This window comes from Ursus arctos, unplaced genomic scaffold (genome assembly GCF_023065955.2).
Source record: "Ursus arctos isolate Adak ecotype North America unplaced genomic scaffold, UrsArc2.0 scaffold_12, whole genome shotgun sequence".
NCBI classification, from domain to species: domain Eukaryota; kingdom Metazoa; phylum Chordata; class Mammalia; order Carnivora; family Ursidae; genus Ursus; species Ursus arctos.
In genome coordinates, this window is record NW_026622786.1 from 38618105 (window position 1) to 38637144 (window position 19040).

General features: G+C 38.3%; 1 pseudogene; it reads right to left on the minus strand.

The window, feature by feature from the left end:
* Nucleotides 1-18133: 18133 nt before the first annotated feature.
* LOC113254241 (40S ribosomal protein S24-like) lies at nucleotides 18134-18516 on the minus strand (annotated as a pseudogene).
* Between the last annotated feature and the right edge of the window lie 524 nt (nucleotides 18517-19040).

A 19040-nucleotide genomic window follows, 5' to 3' on the forward strand; every position in this document is an offset into this window, starting at 1 on the left:
CTTCTGTCCAAGTGTTTGGGATGCAGCTAGTTAATAAAATGTCCCAATTGTTATTGTCACGAATTTTAAGAAAGAGCCAGTTTTGCATAGTCACACTGAAAGCTGTGAAGCGGGAACAACCTACTTCTGTATACATAAAGATGTATATAAAATGACAACTTCACTGTATATCCAGAAACCCTCTTGAAGAGGAGACATTTACTTTTTCACTCCATTACAGAAGCCAGAACCTAAAGTGGAGACATGAACCAATGGTATCGACTTTAATTTAAGTATATTATATGTATTTGGGTTCTTGAACCGTTCACAGAATGGGCTCCCAGTTGGGATGCTCCTATATATGTAATGAAAACAAAAACAAAAACAAAAACTTGGCACTGGGCTAGTGGGCATAGTGGGGATTGTGGGTCTTGTTCTAGTTCTGTCTCTAGTTAGCTTTAGAAGCTAAGGCAAGATACAGCTTCTTAGGTGATTTATTCACTTCCTCATGCATGAGATAATAATGATTATTGGCTTACATCCTTCACAGGGTTAGTATAAAGATTAAATGTTGCCATACGAGGAAAGGTACTTTAATAAAAGCACCATCCAAATACAAAGGACAGTTATGTATGCCAAAAAAAAAAAAAATCTGGTTGTTAGACCATCAACCCAAGGTTCATGAGATTTAAACCAGAAACATATACTAGCATATCTGAAATGCAGCCTTTTTACCTGACCTTAACAAGAAGCTAATGGGCATTACACGGTGATGGATGGTAGCTACGCTTTTGGTTAGCATAGCATAACATATAAACTTGTCTAATCACCACGTTGTAACCCTGAAACTAATGTACCACTGTGTGGCAACAGCACTTCAATTAAAAAAAAGGGAGAGAGAAGTTAATGGGAAGCCTCTTCTGGTTATAACATTTATTCATTCAACAAACCTTTACTGAACGCTCATTATTTCTCAATTATTTTGTTAGCTGCCAGTTACCAAGTGATAAATAAGTCATACATAAACTTTCCTGCATGGAGCTTGGAGTCTAATGGGGGGCTGAATATTAAGCAGATAATCACATGAACAATTAGATCATTGAAATCATGACAAAGTGTTATGAAAGAAGAGTACACTTTGAGAGTGTAAAACAAGGCCTAAGCTCTATTTCAGGGTTTGGTGAAGTTCTCTAAGGAAAGGACATGAGCTGATAACCTAAAGGACAAGTAGGAGTTACCCAGATATATGCAACAGGTAGGACTGCAGTCAGAAAGCAGAACAGATGAGAGCCTGACACATAGCATATGAGGGGCAGAAACGAGCTGGGGGTAACATTAAAAATGTAGGGAGAGGTAAGATCCCACAGGAGTGCAGACATCAAGGATATGGAATAGATATCCCTATTCCATAGGAATAGTGTTAAAATCTTTAACACAGACAGAAAGCAATTCAGACTGTAAATATAAACTCATGATTTCTTTTTGAGTACAAAATTAAAAAGGTGTTATTGCAACAAAATTAACAATGTGTTATTTAATATTAGACCCTTTCACCCTGTATCAGTGATGTTTACACCATGCTCTCTGGAGGCCTAGACTTCTCCAGAGCTGCCTTAGCAGCAACCTGAGGTGGGCTAGGTACAGGAAGGGAGGCTGGAAGGAGGGTCACAGGCCAACAGCATCACATCACTCCACCCACAAACCATCCTGCCACCAAGCCACAGCAGGCACACTCTGAGTTTATATATTAAGAATCACCGTAAGAAGGATTCTAAAGTCAAGAAAGACAGGAAGACAAGGGGAGAGAAAGAGAAAGAGTTACTATCCTCCATGAACAATAAGGTTATTTATTTATGGCCTTCATCCACATTTTCTTCTCCCCCCACCAAGGACTTTGTGTTTTATTTTCTGAGAGCTTATCGCTCTTTTCTCTGCTGACTTCTTGTACACGGATCATCATATTAAATCAGATCATTTGTCTTAAAACGGGGCCTACCTCATAGTCCACAGGGCCTCAGGAAATCTGTGACGCCTCAGGAGGCAGGCTTGTGAGTACCTTCTTTATGGAAGGGAGAGCCTTCTTTTTCCACTAGGTGATACTAATTTGCCTTGACTGTGGTGGTACTTCCTCAGGCTCTCCTTTCTGAGGTTTTAAAACCTTTTTATTGCAGCTTCCAGGGCTTTGTTCAGGATGGTTGATGGTGTTCTGAGATCTGAGGAGAGAGGAATAACAACCACAATGCACACTGTACACTAGAGAAATGGATGCTGAGCTCTGCCTTCAGACAAGAAACAGTGTGAGTGCCTGCCCACTGGCTCACAGGAAGTAGGAAGGACACAGCCTTGCCCTCCCCCACCCACCTCAGGTTCTGTCCCTCAGGTTAGCTGAATGAAGGCTAACCTTGATATAAAATGGTTGTGGGCTCAGCAAACCTGTTCAAGGTAATAAAAGAAGGTAAAGTAAAGGCTTCCTTCATTCCCAGAGGATTCAATCCCAGAATCTCCAGAGGGAGCCAGGGTTACTGAGCCATTTGTTATTTTCTATTTACCTTTCTTGTTCCTGGTGGAATGCCACCTTTCGACCTCTCCCTCCCGAGTCCAGCAAACTGGCAATTCTAAGCCAAATCATGCATCTATGAAGCTGCTAAATGTTACCAAGTATTTGGTGGATAAAAGTCTTTCAAAATTATCTTTCCTAGTTTTAACTTGTTAACGGAGGAAAACATAGACAGAAGGTCGTGTGGATGCCTAACTTGGAGAAACTTCCACACGGAACTTGGAAGTCATTCCGGGATCACCTGGTTCTGACTGAAACCGTCCAAGACCAGCTGTAAAGTCCAACCTGCATGCTACTATTTTAATATGTCAATAGGCAACATGGCCTCCTTCACTCAGGTAGAGAGAGGCATGCTCACCAAATACAGTACATTCTCCCGGACATTTTGCAGCCTCCCTTGAAGGTACGTTAGGGCCACTGACTCTTCAGGGCATCAGGCTGGAAGCTGAAGAGATGCCATGGTCTGATACACTTAGGACTAGTTTTGAGTTCCCCACAATCTCTCTTCTGCTTCCTGAGCAGCCAGGAAGCTGGCTGGCATGCTGAGAGGCTGCATGGATAAGGCTGTCCTGGTGTAACCACCTGAAGTGACTTCTTGAAAGGGTCACTTTCCTGTGGTACCCAATAGGATTTCGCCAAGGCTACTTTTCTGTACCAACTAATACAACCCACAAAACTAATTTAAGGGAAATCTTCTCCTAAACCTCCTGACCCTTCAAGTGCTCCATCCACTCATTGCCATATTTCTCCAAGTTGTCATCCTTGCATCATGTGATTGACTTCAGTCCTTTTCATTCTCCTGAGACTGCTTCCTCAGGATGACCAGTGAGTGTTTTGAGACTATCAAACCAATAATTTCTTCTTAGTCATCATCCTTTTATCTCCCTGGAACATTTGGCAGTCAGCATTGAAAGCAACATTTCTCTAAATTCTCAATTCCTGGGTTTGTGGGGTTGGGGTGTGTGTGTGTGTGTGTGTGTGTGTGTGTGTGTGTGTGTGTGATTCTATTATATCAATTAATCAACAAGTGTCTGCTGAGTAACTATGTACCCTAAAACTATCTGTGTCGCTTGGACTGAGTTATCTTAGCTCTATCCATAGGTTCCCTAAGCTTTGGTTTCCTAATCTATAAAATAGGAATGACAATATTCTCCCTTTCAGTTGCTATGAAGATTAAATGAGAGAGTGTTTATAAAGGAACCTGTGACAAAATATGAACCATGGGAGTGGTGGAGTCAATCTCCTTTACTGCTGTTGTTGTGAAGTGACAACTATTCAAACTACTGTCTGCAGTCCTCATCTTTCCAGCAATTTCTAGTCTTACTTCTTAATTTCTATGGAACATTTCAAGTAGAACATTCACATTCACCTCAAATTCTAATAACTGAGCTGACAATTCTCCACCCCACTCCAACCATCCACCCCCCAAAAGGTTTCTATTTTTACCATTGGTACTAGTACTAACCTAGTCATCAAGTCTTCAAGCTTAAGTTTAAGCTTCATTCATTGAAACCTCTGCAGATATCTTCATTCTGGTTCAGCTTAGTAAAGCAGTAACTGAGCCAGAACACTACAGTTGGCAACACTGCTGTCAAACAGATACAACCCCTACCTTAGGTTGGAGAAGAATAGAATGGATTTGTCAAAAGAACAAGATGAGTGAAATTGGATGGTTTACCAGAAGAGGCCTGTATGTTATTGCAACACGAGGTTGCAGTCAAAGAGATAATGACAGACTCGAAAAACTGGAGATATTAATGAGATGGAAAAGAAATTTTAGTGGGATTAGGGATAAAAGGAATTGGGGAGGCTAACAGGTTGTTTTGTTGTTGCCAATGAGTGGGTTCATGGACTGGAAGAGTCATGGGTACTGACAAAGGCCAGTTGTGGCCATGGGAGAGGACTGCTAAAAAAGGCAAAAGAATTTTTTTTTTTTTTTTAAACACTGAAATTAGCTGTCAGGTGCATTATCCACAGGGAGGTAAAAGTTGTCCATGGTGGGGGTAGGGAGGAGAACTGTGAGATGATGCCATTTTCCTCAGTAAGAAGATCTGCTGACCAGAGGCAAACCACAAGAGACAATGAACTCTAGGAAACTTGAGGGTTGCTGGAAGGGGCCTGGGTGGGAGAAACAGATAACTGGGTGACAGGCATAAAGTAGGGTACTTGATATAATGGGTGCTGGGTGTTACATGCAACTGATGAATCACTAAATTCTACCCCTAAAACTAATAATACAGTATATGCTAATTAAATTGAATTTAAATAAAAAATTAAAAAGAAGAAGATGTGATCAGAACACAGCAGATGATAATCAGAGGCTCATCCAGGCAGCATGAGCCTCAGGGTATTTTGTGTAAATGTGGCTTACTGAGAAAGAGGCGAAGGGAGAGCTACAAGAATGTCCTCTGTGGAAAAGCTCCAGATCTTCACCTTTTTGTAACAGAACCTTGCCATCCACATTACTAATGTGGGGTAGAATTAAAAATTGGGTGGGTTTCTGAAGTAAATAAGACACCTCACTTTAAGAGTTTCTCAGATAGGAGGATTTCAACATAGATTTCAAAGGCACATTAGAGAAATTTCTAGCAAATTTGTGAGCTGTTAAAATTATTTACCTTAAATAAATCTCGAGAGTCTTCTTCTTCGATTCTAACTTACACAGGTCACTAACCAAGACTAACAAAGACCACCTACAAAGAAAGCTAAAAATTTTATTGGCTGCATCTTAGTCGTGTGGATAGCATCCAAAGATTTCTAGTCCCTCAGATTTCATAGGATTGTGAATTTATATAAACCACTAACATTTTGAGGTTAGTGGTGCAAAGAATAAACAGAGAAAGCTGAACGGATAATTCAAGCTGTGTAGCAATTTGGAAAAAAGTAGTTCTATCTCAGATTAATAAAATGGAAATTTGCTTCTAGAACTATGTTGCTTCCTGCTACTGCCAAATCTCTTTTGCATTTGTATGATCAAAAACTCATAATCCTATTGAATGCACACAAAATTGGATAATAAAGTTCTCCAAGTGTTATTGTTAGTATCTGCTCACCAATACCAACACAGAGGGAAAGCTGCATGCATAGAGGATGTTACAATACTATAAACTTCTGAATATTTTTAATATTTTATTTTCAGTGTTCAAAAGATATGTCCAAATTAAGAATTGAAAAGTCATTGATCACACAGAATAGTCTTATCTGTCACATAAAATAGTAATGTGATTAGCTATTGACTGTATGGGAAAAATAGAATTGTTACAATTTGTATTTTTTGCATCAAGAACTAAAGAAAAGTTTGGCTACAAAACCAATAGTTGTTTTGAAATGGCTTATTTTTTTCTTTATTTCCACAATATTATGTTTAGGCTGTGAAGCAAGGTTTTATCATATACTAATACCATAAAAGGAGAATATTGTGCAGGTGGATGGGAATGTGTTAGGGGGAGGGACAGAAGGCTGATGGTGATTAACAGAAATTGATAATACAATATTGATTCTCATTTCCTTTCTCACCCCCAAATTGCCATCAGACAGACCACACAAAAACCCGTAAGACAGCAAAGGTTATGCACATAAACTCTTTCACTGAATCCAAATGCAGCATATTAGAAGCATCTCAAGGGCAAATGTTTCCTTTGGAATATTAAATTGGTACAATACCAAGTGCATTCTTTTATGAACCCTTAAAACAATATGACTCATAGAAATTCTATGAAGTAGGATGTAAATAGGGAGAGAGAAATCCTCTCTAATTTCAGCTTTATCTGAATTTCAAAATCCTTTGACTAGGAGAGGGGGTAAACTTGTCTCTTACAAAGGGAATATAGTACTTTAAAAATGAAACAGCAAGTTTTGTTTCATTCTGTTTTGTTTCTGGAGTTATAACAGAAATTGAGAAGCTCCTTGATTTAATTGAATATACCTACTTGATGGGGGTCATGCTGGTGTTGAATACCGTGCAGGAAGGGGAAGGGGGAGGTGGGATGTGTGGAATGGCATTCTCTAATGCATCCCCTGTTCAACATTACTCAATTATTTATGTGCCAGTTGCTTGCCACATGTTTACCATATAGATTATGCATATACCTTTTAGACAATGAAGAAAAACAGATATAATTTCTTTTTCATCTCACTCTGGAGATAAAAGATTTGTCATCATTGAAGACATGTAGCTGTGTTCTAAAAGAGCTGAGGTGATGTTCAACCAAGGAAGCCTGCATGTGATGCTGGCGTTGACACGATTCTGTGCCATTCTTAATTTAGTGTCTCTAACTATTAATTTTATTCCATCCAAAAATCACTGCCATTTTGCTTTACTGAAGACACAATATTCAGCATCCATGTTATTTCTTTTCTCTAATTCCAGCAGAGAAAAAGGAAAGTTTCATGTTTAAGAAAATGTAGCCCGCAAAATTAAAGTTTACAAAGGAAAAAGCTGAAAGATTCCCTTTAAAAAAATTTTTTTAAGCATGCAGTATTCACCACAGATAGAGCAGAAAGGAGAAAACAATTAGACAGTATGAGAGTGAAAGTGGAAAGGAATAGAGAGAGGCCTAAAATGATATAATATCCTACAGTATTAAATTTTTAATCTCTTACCGGAGCAAGCAATTCCTCTCAGTCGCGGACAGTGTCATCCTAATGCAACCTCCCAATACCCTGATGACTTAGCATGACCCACAAAGCTTCTCTTGGTTACGTATAGTTTTCTAGAAATCTGGGTCCATGGTGAGAAATCACTACACTAAGTTTTTCTTGTTGTCAAGCAAAGGATAGATAATTAATTTCTTGGTATTTGTTTCCTTCCCCACAAGTTTACGATCTGTCCTTTTTCTCGTTCTAAAAAATTATGGCTTCTAACACATGTGCTGGAGAAAGTCATCAATAAAATGTGTTTTATGAAGAGAGACAATAATATCTATCAGTTTTATATTAGTTAAGGTGAAAGGCAAGCCTCAAATATGAAATAATCTTGACATTTATTGGAAAAATTTCGCAAATTTTCCATGTTTCTCACATAGGAAATTTCTGGGTTGGGGGGAGGAGAATAGTAAAGATTAACAAGAGACAGACTTCAAATAATATTTAAAGGACTCTAGTTATGAAAACTCTTCACTGGTATTCAAAAAACCCACTGGTTTTAAGGGAGGTTCCTTCTACAATTGGGACTGAGGAGCTAACACGCAAGGGCCCGGGAGACAGTGATGAAATAATACTGTCTATGCTCTAATGCACATGCACACATTTGAATGAGGATATATATGCTTTTCTGACATCAGAGTGTGATATTCCACAGACCTACCATACGGCTCCATTATGCAGAAGGATCCACTAGAGAACTCCTGTTATGAAGCAAAGCTGAGATATCTGCCTCTTTTATGCAGGCAATATTCCATTTTAAAATGTTTTCCAATCTGGCTCAGAATAACCCCCTCTGTGAACCAAATGTGTTCGTTACCAAATATTCTCCATGGTTTTCCTCCAAGGACGGAGACAGCCTCCAGGTGTTAGTAATGACCTAATCATACAAAAGCCAGCATATTTATCTACTCTTACCCCCAAGAAAATGTGGATATGCTTCCTTCTTAGTCTACTTTGCTTCGACAGCCTTCATACATCTGCTGATTATATATTTGTAAATCTCTCCTTTTATCTCCCCAACAGATGCACGCTGTGATGAGAAATGCCATAGCACACATTAGAAGCAATGATGGTTATCAGCCTAGCAGAGGCTGATGGGCTTCCTCAGATCTCGCCATGGAACCAATAGAATGCCAGAAAATGATTGGCTGGGGAGCTCTTCCACATTGTCAGGAGCATTGGAAAAAAGGCTGCAAGAGAATGATGAGAAAAAACCTGGAGAATGGCAAATGCTTCACTGAAGCAATCTGTTACGTGCCTCCTTGCAGAGTGGGACGCCTGGCCTGAGGTCAGAGGAGAAGTCAGAGGGCTGGGAGGAAGCAAGCTAAGGAAATAAAAGCTGAGGAGAGCAGGACAGAGAGCAAAGATTTACAGCATGTATTGTAACCATACTAATATTTTGGGCTTCTCCTGAATTTAACCCAACTTTCATGTTACTAAAAATTTATTATTTCCCTTACGTATTTGTAGCAAACAGAAATGAGTAAGAAAAATAGAAAGAGATGGGGGGGTGGACAAAAACAAACGGAACCAGGAGTCCAATTCCTGTTTCTCCTTCTTTGGTCAGACTAACTAAAACCTTTAAAATCATCAGCCGATATTGACTGATTCTCATCATTTTGAAAGTGGCTATTCCAACCGTTTAGAGAAGGGCCTGGTCCTTGTGCCAGTTATTGGCCAAGGTATGACATGTACTAATAGCACTTCAAGGACAATGGCCTTTCAATGACCATCAGGTACCAGTGCTTCTAAATTGGCCAATTTCATGTGTCAGGAGGCCAGAAGACATACAATCACATAAGAAAAACACTTTAATCCAGTCATTATAAGGTAGGAGCCAAACAGAGTGGCTGAGGTGTTTATGGGTATTGCTGTAATTTCAGCCTAGGTTCATTCAGTCAAGAAGATTGTTTCCAGTCTACTAGAAAACACTTCCAATAAGCTTGAATTACAACCTCAATATCTTTCTTTCTTTTTTTTTTTTTTCCAGGTTAACATGTGAAATAAAGAGATTTCCTCTGTGTCATAGTTACTTTTACTGCCTCCAAACCAATGAATATCTTCCCCTCTAGAACAAAATACCGTTGTTTCATTTTAATCTCCTATCAGACTAGTAGTAACCAAATTAATTTTGAATTTTCCCTTTGCATTTATTTTTCTGCAATTGATTACTAGCCTTAAAAAGATGAGAAGATAAATTTCAGCTGCCATCTTCTATGGTGGTTCTCATTCATTAGTTTTTTTTTTTTTTCTTCTTTCCCTCACCCTCCAATCTCCTCCTCGCCTGTTACATCAGCCACAGCTCTCACCACAAGCTCACATAATTCCTGTTGTGTGTCTTTGCGACATCTAATTTGTTATGATGTATTATGCATGCAAATGTAATTGAAGAGGAGGAGTTAAGCAGAATGACAGCTTAAAGAGGCATATTTTTTTGACTCTGTCACTCCCAGAAAACAGCATAAAGAGATCTGGGACAACTAAATGTTGTGATGCAACCATTAGAATGTCAGGATATCAAATTAAACAATAGAACTGTCCTACTGAACCTGCTTCATCTGTCATAGGCAATGAGAGCCCCAAACAGAGAAGAAAGCTATATGAAATCAAGGCATTTATTTGTCCTAAAATCTACCTTTAATTTTTACATGTGAAAAACAAAATGAAAATTGTGCTTTCAGCACAATACTTTTGGTGAGAAATGTACAAATTTAACTTTATCACACTATATCGTTACCTATTTTCAGACCACTTAGTTTGTGAAAGTTCATATTAACAAAAATAATAACCTAAAAAGCTAACTGAATAAATCTTAATGGCTCCAACCACAGTCTTAAAAATTAAGGGATCTTACTTTGATCCTACGTCTGAAGTAGAGGACTCCAGTGATACGGAAATAACTTACCTCTTGTAAATCAAGTATTGAAGAACACGACATACCCATTAAAAGCTAAGAGGATATGTTTCTTAAACTACAGTGCTAAAAAAATCATCTCAAAAGTATTAGTTTAAGTTGCTAATATGAACTCTAAAATATGATCTTAAATGGAATCATTTTGTATGGAACAGATTTCAGACAATAACTTTTAATTTCAAAAAAATTCACTGACCTGGTGTTTACATGGTAAAAAGTAAAACGGAGCCTTCTTGAACAGGCTTTTAATCTGGAGTACCTTCCCGTGCAAACTAGACCTCTCCCTTTTTCAGATCCACCATTGCATATGATCATTTCTAGAACCCGAACATGTTTGAAAGATATTCACAGAAAGAGGTTTATATATAGGAGGAGTACATAGTCATGTACTAGCCTCACTAGTTGAGCAAGAATAAAGCTAGGAAATGGGACAGTTGGCAACAAATATTTCTCTACACCAGTTAATTCCATTGTCCTGAAAATTCATTCCTATCCAGCCATGTTTTAGACATTTATGGACAGTATAGGATGAAGAAAAACTGCTCCCTTAACATGCAGCAGAATACGGCACTGAGAACAACTTAGCAAGAGTAGTAAAGCAGAAACTCGGGCCTAAACTGGGGCTTGGCAGAATTCTGAGAAGCTGGGATCCAGGCTGGAGATTGGTTCCTTATTTCTTTCTCTCTTTTTAAAATCTATCTATCTATCATCTATTTATATTTTAGGACAAGGAGTCAGTCTTGTTTTCATTATTAAGCTTGAAGCCAGACTGACATAACACAACACCTTTATACTTGAAAAATGCAAATCTTGGGGAAGATCCAGACAAGCCTTGATATGGCACTACTCTACTATTCAGGTGCCTGCTTAACCTGAAAGAGAGCCTCCCTCTTACATTATCCTGGAACACAAGATGAATGAATGAACAAATACAAGATGGAAACCAGCTCACATAGTGACCTGTACTTTCAACATATTTGCTGCTGCAATAACAATGAAGAAATCCATCTGTCCTTCCACTTCTTCACCTCATGCACTCTCAGAAACCCATTTTCAACTTTTTTTAAATTCATATTTATGGACTAAATGCTATCCAAATACACCATAATGAAAGGAAGATTGACTTTGCAACTTGAGACAAGTTCCAATAATGTTGGAACTTACTGTGTAGCTCAGATCAGCTTTAAAAAAGGGCAGTTCGGACAATGTATCAGCGCTACGTGACCCCTGTTAGCATATGAAGGAAGTGGTGCAATACTAAATGGCACTAGACTGGAAGGGAGGAGGAAACACAGTCTCTTGAATGGCTTGGGATCTAAAGCAGTGGACATTTCCTTGTATGACAATAGAACTGTGCTAGCTAGTCTTCTGGTTCTCTAACAATTCTGTTTCTTTCCCTTAAGTTCAGGTCAACCTTTGACCTGAATTAAAGTGGGTCTTACCGCCAAAAGCTAAATGACAATCACAGCTGTTGAAGCCTTACCGATAATGATGGTTCCGGGCAGCAGGATGGCTCATGAGAACGCATCATTGCAAGGAAAAGCAGCTGGGCAGGGTTATAAAAGTGTCTTTATTTCTTAGGTTGCTTTCTCAGTAGCCTTACCACTCTGATTCCAGCTATGTCCATAGCAGCCCCTCTTAGCCTTTGTGGGCCTCCTGCTAGTGAATTACTGTATTAGTCTCATGGGAAGAAGGAACAGCCAGAAAGATTAAGATCTAATAACATGTCAATGGTAGTATCCAAAAATTCCTGCGTAATGATGTAAGTCCCTCCATGTCCTGGCCTATGCCTACCTTCTGGTTTTCCATGCTACCCAGTCTAAACTTCAGCTAACGACTGATTACTACACACTGAATGGACTATGCTATCTAACAGCTTCACAGCTCTGTGTATGCTGTTTCCTGTATGGAAACCACCACCACTTCACTCATTCTTCCTCTTGGCCAAATCACTTCCAAGATACTTTCCCTGACTTTCCAGTAAGAAGAGTTAAGAAGCCCATTGGTGATTTGCTTGCTCCACACGACTCCGTCAAAGCCTCTACCACACTACCTGAAAACTGTTTACCCACCCCTCCTGTACTTAGACAACTCTCAGGGGTCCCAGGTTCTCTCCATTATACCAGATTTTTCTAAGCTCAAATCATGAGTCTCAGGATTAAGATAGAGGGAGAAGTAAGGAAAATAGGAGAAATTTAGAAAGAGTCCAACTACAACTATTTGTGGACAAGGAGAAAGGTAAAGGCAAAACCAGTTTTAAAAAATCTGACCAGTGCACAGACAAGTGATATTTAAAAGCCAGAATTTTAGGCTACTGCTCATACTTGGGTCCAAGGAGGGATGCACCGGAGCACGGAGGCAGGACTGAGGGAGCAACAGACCTGCCACCTGCGCACCCTCTGCCTGAGTATAGATGAGCCAAAGAAAATCAAACTGAGCAGCTAAAAAATGAATAAAATAAAGTGAAATAAAATCACAATTTTATCAGTGCCAAAGAAACTTGCAAATTTTTTTTTAATACCAAAGTTACCATTTTAAATCACACTGCCTAATGTTACTGTGAAGTCCAAGAAATAGAATCCTCTATAAGTGCATTGATGGCTTCTGATATTTAACACATATTTTAGTTAGAACAGTTCTGCCACTGATATCAGCAGGGGAACAAAAGCTCTTTCCTTTAATAAATGGTAGTTGGACATCCACCTGAACAGTGTGAACCACCAGCCACCTTTAAGAATATTCATCACCTGCCTTGTTAGACTTAGATGCCATCCTATGCTGGGAGGCAAACTGGTGAACTCTGTGACTTCTCTAAGTCCTTCTTAGCCCTCTGATTTTAGTTCTTTGATTTTCTATTTATGATCTTCCAGGGCAGAGGAATGGAGTTGATTTATTCACATTAAGTCCATTGATATATTTTGAATAAGGTATAGAGGGGGGTTTTGAGTGACTCCTCACTCATCTGAAGGTCTGTGACCTGTGAACTGCCTCAAGGCTCTCTCTTCAACCTCTCTTTGGGGTATTCCCAACCTTTTCAAGCTCTTTCGTAAGCTCTCCACTCTTTGGATGACGATTTGATTTTCAGTATTTATGGAGTAAGTCTATCTGTTACCAAACATGCGCCTACTTCACTAATTAATAGGCATCTCTAATAAATAAGCAAATAAAGCAGTAAGGACAGAGCTTCATCAAGAATATCTCAATGCTCATTGAACATCTGTGATCTCAGTGTGTAAAGTACATAGCCCCCAGGTAACACTACCCTCTGAACTGAGTTAGCTCACATTTTTTTCCTAGCCCATCTGTACTTGTCAAGTAAGAGCTTGATTCAAAAATGTGCTGCAAGGAAGGGCTTTTCTACATGTTAGAGTAGTCATTTCACATATCCCACTCTAAACTCCAGACTCCCAACTGCCCACACACATTGCTTTCTTATTCCTCAAGGAAACAGCAATTCTTCTATGATTGTAGTAATTTCTCTAGAAAGGCTATTTCTTGCAATTTGAGAAGAGAGCCCCTTTTTCCCTCTTCTGGGGTGTGTGCACTTCAGGGCCAGTGGCTATGCCACATGCAAGGTGGAGTGAGTGCCTTCTGCAGGTGCCATCGCATCTTCTGAATCTACCCAGAAAAGACACGGGTAGCATTTTTAACAATCATCAGTTAGTTGAACAGCAGAACCAAATGGCTTTATTCCTTCTGTACTCATGTAGTCAAGTTTGTTTTAGTAAATCCTGTGGCAAAATAGCCACTTAGTTTCTTTAGAAATAGCACCCACGAATTGAAATGAAATATCACGATTCATGAAAATAATCCTTTCACAAGATGATTTTGTACGAAAGAATTTTGTTTTGTAACTTGTTTTTGAAAACATAATTTAGAATTGTATAATGGAATTTGATCAAAAGTGTGAATAAGTTTTCTGCAAGTAACTACGAAGCCTTATATGCACTCTATTTCAACAGTAATTATTTCTCTCAGTCACAATGTTTTATGATTCTTATTCTTACAGATAATAGAGAAAGCTACTGTGTGACAGTATTGTTGTGAGACATCTGTATTGACAAAACTTCTAAAAGTTACTTTATAATTTTTTCATAAAGAAGTACTAATTAAAACGAACAAATGTATATTTTTTGTTGTTCCTGTATTCCAAAAAGGCAATGGAAAAAATAAGTCCAAGAAAGTTAAAAAGCATTTATTAAATATCTATTGTGAATCTGGCCCCAGAGTAAATGTACAAAAACGGCTAAAAAAAAAAAATTGTGCAGGGAAAGACACTGCTATGTTAAGGGTCACCTTTATTATCTCTACTAATGCTGGTAAAAATTAGCAACATATATTAGTTACTATAATATGGATGCTGTAGCAAACCAACTGCCAAATTTCATGGCTCAACCCAATAAAATTTAATTCATGACTCACACAACAATCTAATTCCACTGTCCCTGGTGAGTATGCAGCTTTCTAAATTTCAATTTACAGACAAAGGCATTTTTATATTGTGGCTCTGCCTTCTTGTAGGGTCTTGGAAGGGTCCTCAGGGAAAGGCAAGAAAGATCACACACAAGAGATGTTTAATGTTCAGGTCTGAAAGTTGTGCCTATCACTTCTGCTTACATTCTCTTAGCTAGAATTGGGTTACAGGGCCATATCTAACTGCAAAAGGAGGACAGGGAATGTAATAAAGTTGTGTGCCCAGGAAGATGAGGGAAAGAAATTTGGTGAGCAACTGGCCACAAAATGACTTCATCGGAAGAACAGTAGGGAGAAACTGAAAGTCAGAGTTTTAAACTTTGTGGTACTTAGTAGTAGTGTATAATGCAGGGGTAAATTTTTGATAGTTTTGGCCCATAATTTTTGCATAAATGAAGTTAGGTGTGATATTATGCTCCTGCATCAAAGAACAAATTTATGGAAGCACAGTGAAGTTGGAAGGAAATTAAAATACAGTTGCTGCAAACTAGGAAGTGCTGTAATAAATCTGTATAAAACATACTTTTCTCAACAGCTTTATTGAGATATAACTGACATACAACACACTGCACATATTTAATGGATACAGCTTAAGTTTTCACACACACACACACACACACACACACAAAACCATCACATCAAGATAAACCTTTCCTACGCCCCCAAAAGTTTTCGCTTGCTACATCCATGCCACATTTCTAGGCAAACACCAATCTATTTTTTGTCACTTTAGATTAGTCTGTCTTTTCCAGAATTTTATACAATGACAAACAAACCTTTTTTTTTTTTGACCGACTTCTTTTCATTTATCATTGTTTTGGGCTGTATACATATTGTTGTATATATCAATGGTTCATTCCTTTTGATTGTTTAATAGTCCACTGTATAAATATAACACAATTTGCTTATCCATTTATCCATTGGTAGATATCTGGATGATTTCCAGGTTTTTGCTATTACAAATAAAGCCATTATGAACATTTGTATACAAGTATTTCTATGGGTATATGTTTTCATTTTGCTTGAATAAATACCTAGAGGTGGAACAGCTGGATCATATTGTCCCCTCAGGTTCTTTTTTCTACTTTTTCTGCCTTCTCTTGGGTTAAATGATCAATTTTTCTGATTCCATTATATCTCTTCTATTGAATTATGATTTGTATCTTTTTAAGCCATTTTGGTGGTTGCCATAGGGTTTTTTAGGATTTATAAAACTACATCCCCAATCCCTCATATTCTTTACACCACTGTCATATTTTTAAAACATATACACTAAGCACACGTGATATCATTATTATTTCTGACTTAATCTGTATCTTTTACAGATATTGCTATAAGAAAAATACAAATTTCATTTTACCTTAATGTATTCATTTTTCAATATGACTCATTTCTTCTGATTAATATCATAACACTTCTGCCTGAAAAACCTCCTTAAAAACAAAAAACAAAACAAAACCAAAAAAAAAAAGCCTGCCTCCTTTAAAACATTATGTAGAGTAGGTTTACTAGAAAAGAATTCCCTCCATTTTTGTGTATATGAGAAAGTATTTCTCCTCCACTTGTAGAGGATATCTTTGCTCGGCATAGTATTGTGGATTTACAGGTTTTTGTTTTTCTTCTATCAGCATTTTATAGATGTTACACACTTGTCTTCCTGCTTCCCTGGTTTCTGATGAGAAGTCTGCTGTAATTATTATTTCATTCTACCATACGTAATGTATCTTTTTTCCCTCCCGGTGCCTTCAAGATTATCTTTTGATATTGATCCTACTTCATGTTGTCTTTATCTTCTCAGACTAGTTTGCATGTCTGTCACTAATTTTGGAAAACTTTCAGCGCTTACTTCTTCAAATATTTCTACTACCCCATTCTCTCTCTTCTTCTTCTGGAATTCCAATTATGGCTGTATTAAACCATTTTGTATTGTCCCACAGCTCTTGGATACTCTATTCTGTTTTACTTTTTATCCTCTCACTCTTTGTACTTTGTGTTTCAGTTTGTGTGATCTATTGCCTTCTTTTCAAGTTCAGATTCTTTTCTTGGCTGTATCAAGTCTACTGATGAGCTGATGAAAGACTTCATCTCTATTAGCAAGTTTTTCACTTCTTGCACTGCCATTTCATTTTTTCTTTGTATTTCTTTGTTGAAATTACCCATCTGATCTTGCTTTGCAATCTAACTTCTCCATTACAGCTTTTAACATATTATTTATATTTATTCAAAAATTTCTGTCAAAGAGTTTCAACATCTGTGTCACACTGAGTCTAGTTCTAGTGATTGATATCTCTCTTCAGAATGTTTTCCCATGTCTTTTTGGATGCCTCACAGCTTTTCAATGAAAGCCAGACATCTTGTGTGGGACACTAGATATTGAGATAAATATTTTTATGCTTGGAAATAAGCACCCTTTTTAAAAAATATATATTATTATAGCCAATTAGTGAAGGGTTTATGTTAATCTAGTCAGGAGTTGGGCTGTGTTTGAGATTTGTTGTTGCTATGACTGGTCTGGATTCACCACAGGCTTCAAACTCCCTGAGTGATATCTTGGGTTTAGGGTGTGGGGTGGTTGCCAAGGTAGGTTTTAAAGTGTGTGCTCCCCCCTTGGTGTTGTGTTTCCTAGTGCACTTCTCCCCAGAGACAATCTGTTCCTTGCAGCTCTCTCAGCTATATTCCACTGTTATTTTTACTCAACCTTTGTTTGCCTTAACTTTAGGAGGACGCTATCTACGAGTCCAGCTGGGGTCCTTCAAAACACTCTTGCCTCTCTTCCTACTGTAATGCTGAACCAGGAACTAATTCTGTTCCTCCCCAAAAGTGGCGCTTTTTAAGAAATTCCCTTTTCCAAATTGCAGTGGGTTTCCATCAGTGCCCTAAAACAACACATTTTTGTTGTTCTTCACCACCACTACCCACCCTCAAAGGTTAAGGCTTTTGACCAGAAAGAGAAATAGGACAAATAGTTGTGGGCAGTTTTGGCAGTGGCTGTCCTTCCCTTCCCCCAAAGAGAATCATGAGAAAACCTATCTCAGGATTCTTCCCATCCCTGTTAGTGCCTTCTAGGGCTAAGGCTTTTCTTGTTAGAGTGTGAGAATATTATTAGTATCTGGAGTCCCTGGGAGCTTTCCACTGTGATCCCAACCTTCATTCCATCTTTAGCAGTTTGTTAACAATTTTTAGCTATATCCTCTTACCATCTTTTAAGCAGCCAGTGGTGCCTGCCCCAGGTAAGCAAACACTTGGATCCTATTTCTCTCTGTAGTTATCTTACTACCCCAATAATTCCCATTGCAATTCTCTGGTAAATTCAAGAAACATTATTAATCAGTTTGCATTTTCCTGTTGCATGTTACATTCCTATTATCTCCAGGTTGGAGGTTTCTCCATCTCTAACCTGAAATAAAAGATGACTTGGCTACAAAATTCTTCCTTGGCAGTTATTTCTCTCCTTTTTTTTTTACATTAGCATTCTTAATTTATTAAACTTCTCATGAAAATCACCACAATAACCACAGATAAACCCACTGCAGCATCGTTACTCCTTCTGTCATCCAATCTCCAGCTCACTTCTTTTTGCCAGCACTAACATTGGCTTTTGCAGTCCCCTGACTTTCTTCATTTTGTTCTTGTGTTCCTTTCATTGTTTTCTTTAGGTATTTTTCTTCTCATACAGGCCATGTCTTGCAAGTCTATGTTTAAGTTCATTTTTCTTTGCAAAATCCAATGAATCATAAATCATGCCAAAGCCAGTTGTCTTGCCACCATCAAAATGGGTTCTGAATCCAAATACAAATATGACATCTGGTGTAGTCTTGTACATTTTGGCTAGTTTTTCCTGAATTTCTGTTGCCTTTCCGGGGTGAAGGACATCAATGACCATCTGTTTTCACTGAAGTAGTTGGTTGGTCATGAACTTCCTGGTCTGGATGGATAGTTACTGTGTCATTCATGATGGTGGCTGAGCTTTAAGCAGCCAGAGAGGGGAAAAAAAGCAAAATAAATACATAAACTTTTTTTTTTAAGATTTTATTTATTTGAGAGAGAGAGAGAAAGAGAGAAAAAGAGAGCACAAGCAGGGGGAGCAGCAGAGGGAGAGGGAGAAGCAGTCACCCCGCTGAGCAGGGAGCCTGATGCAGGACTCGACCCCAGGACCCTGGAATCATGACCTGAGCCAAAGGCAGATGCTTAAATGACTGAGCCACCCAGGCGCCCTGAAGTTATTTTCTTTCAAAATGTTGCTCCACTATATTCTCACTCACATTGTTTCTGAAGATAAATCTGCTGCCATCCTTATTTTTTTTGTTCCTCTGTAGATCACATGTCTTTTTATCTGGCTGTTTTTAAGATTTTTGTTTCATCACTCATTTTGAATAAATAGATTTCTGGGGCCTTAGTATAATTTTCTACCTGGGGTTCATTGAACATCTTGGATCTCTGGGTTTATAGTTTTCAAGAAATCTGAAAATGTTT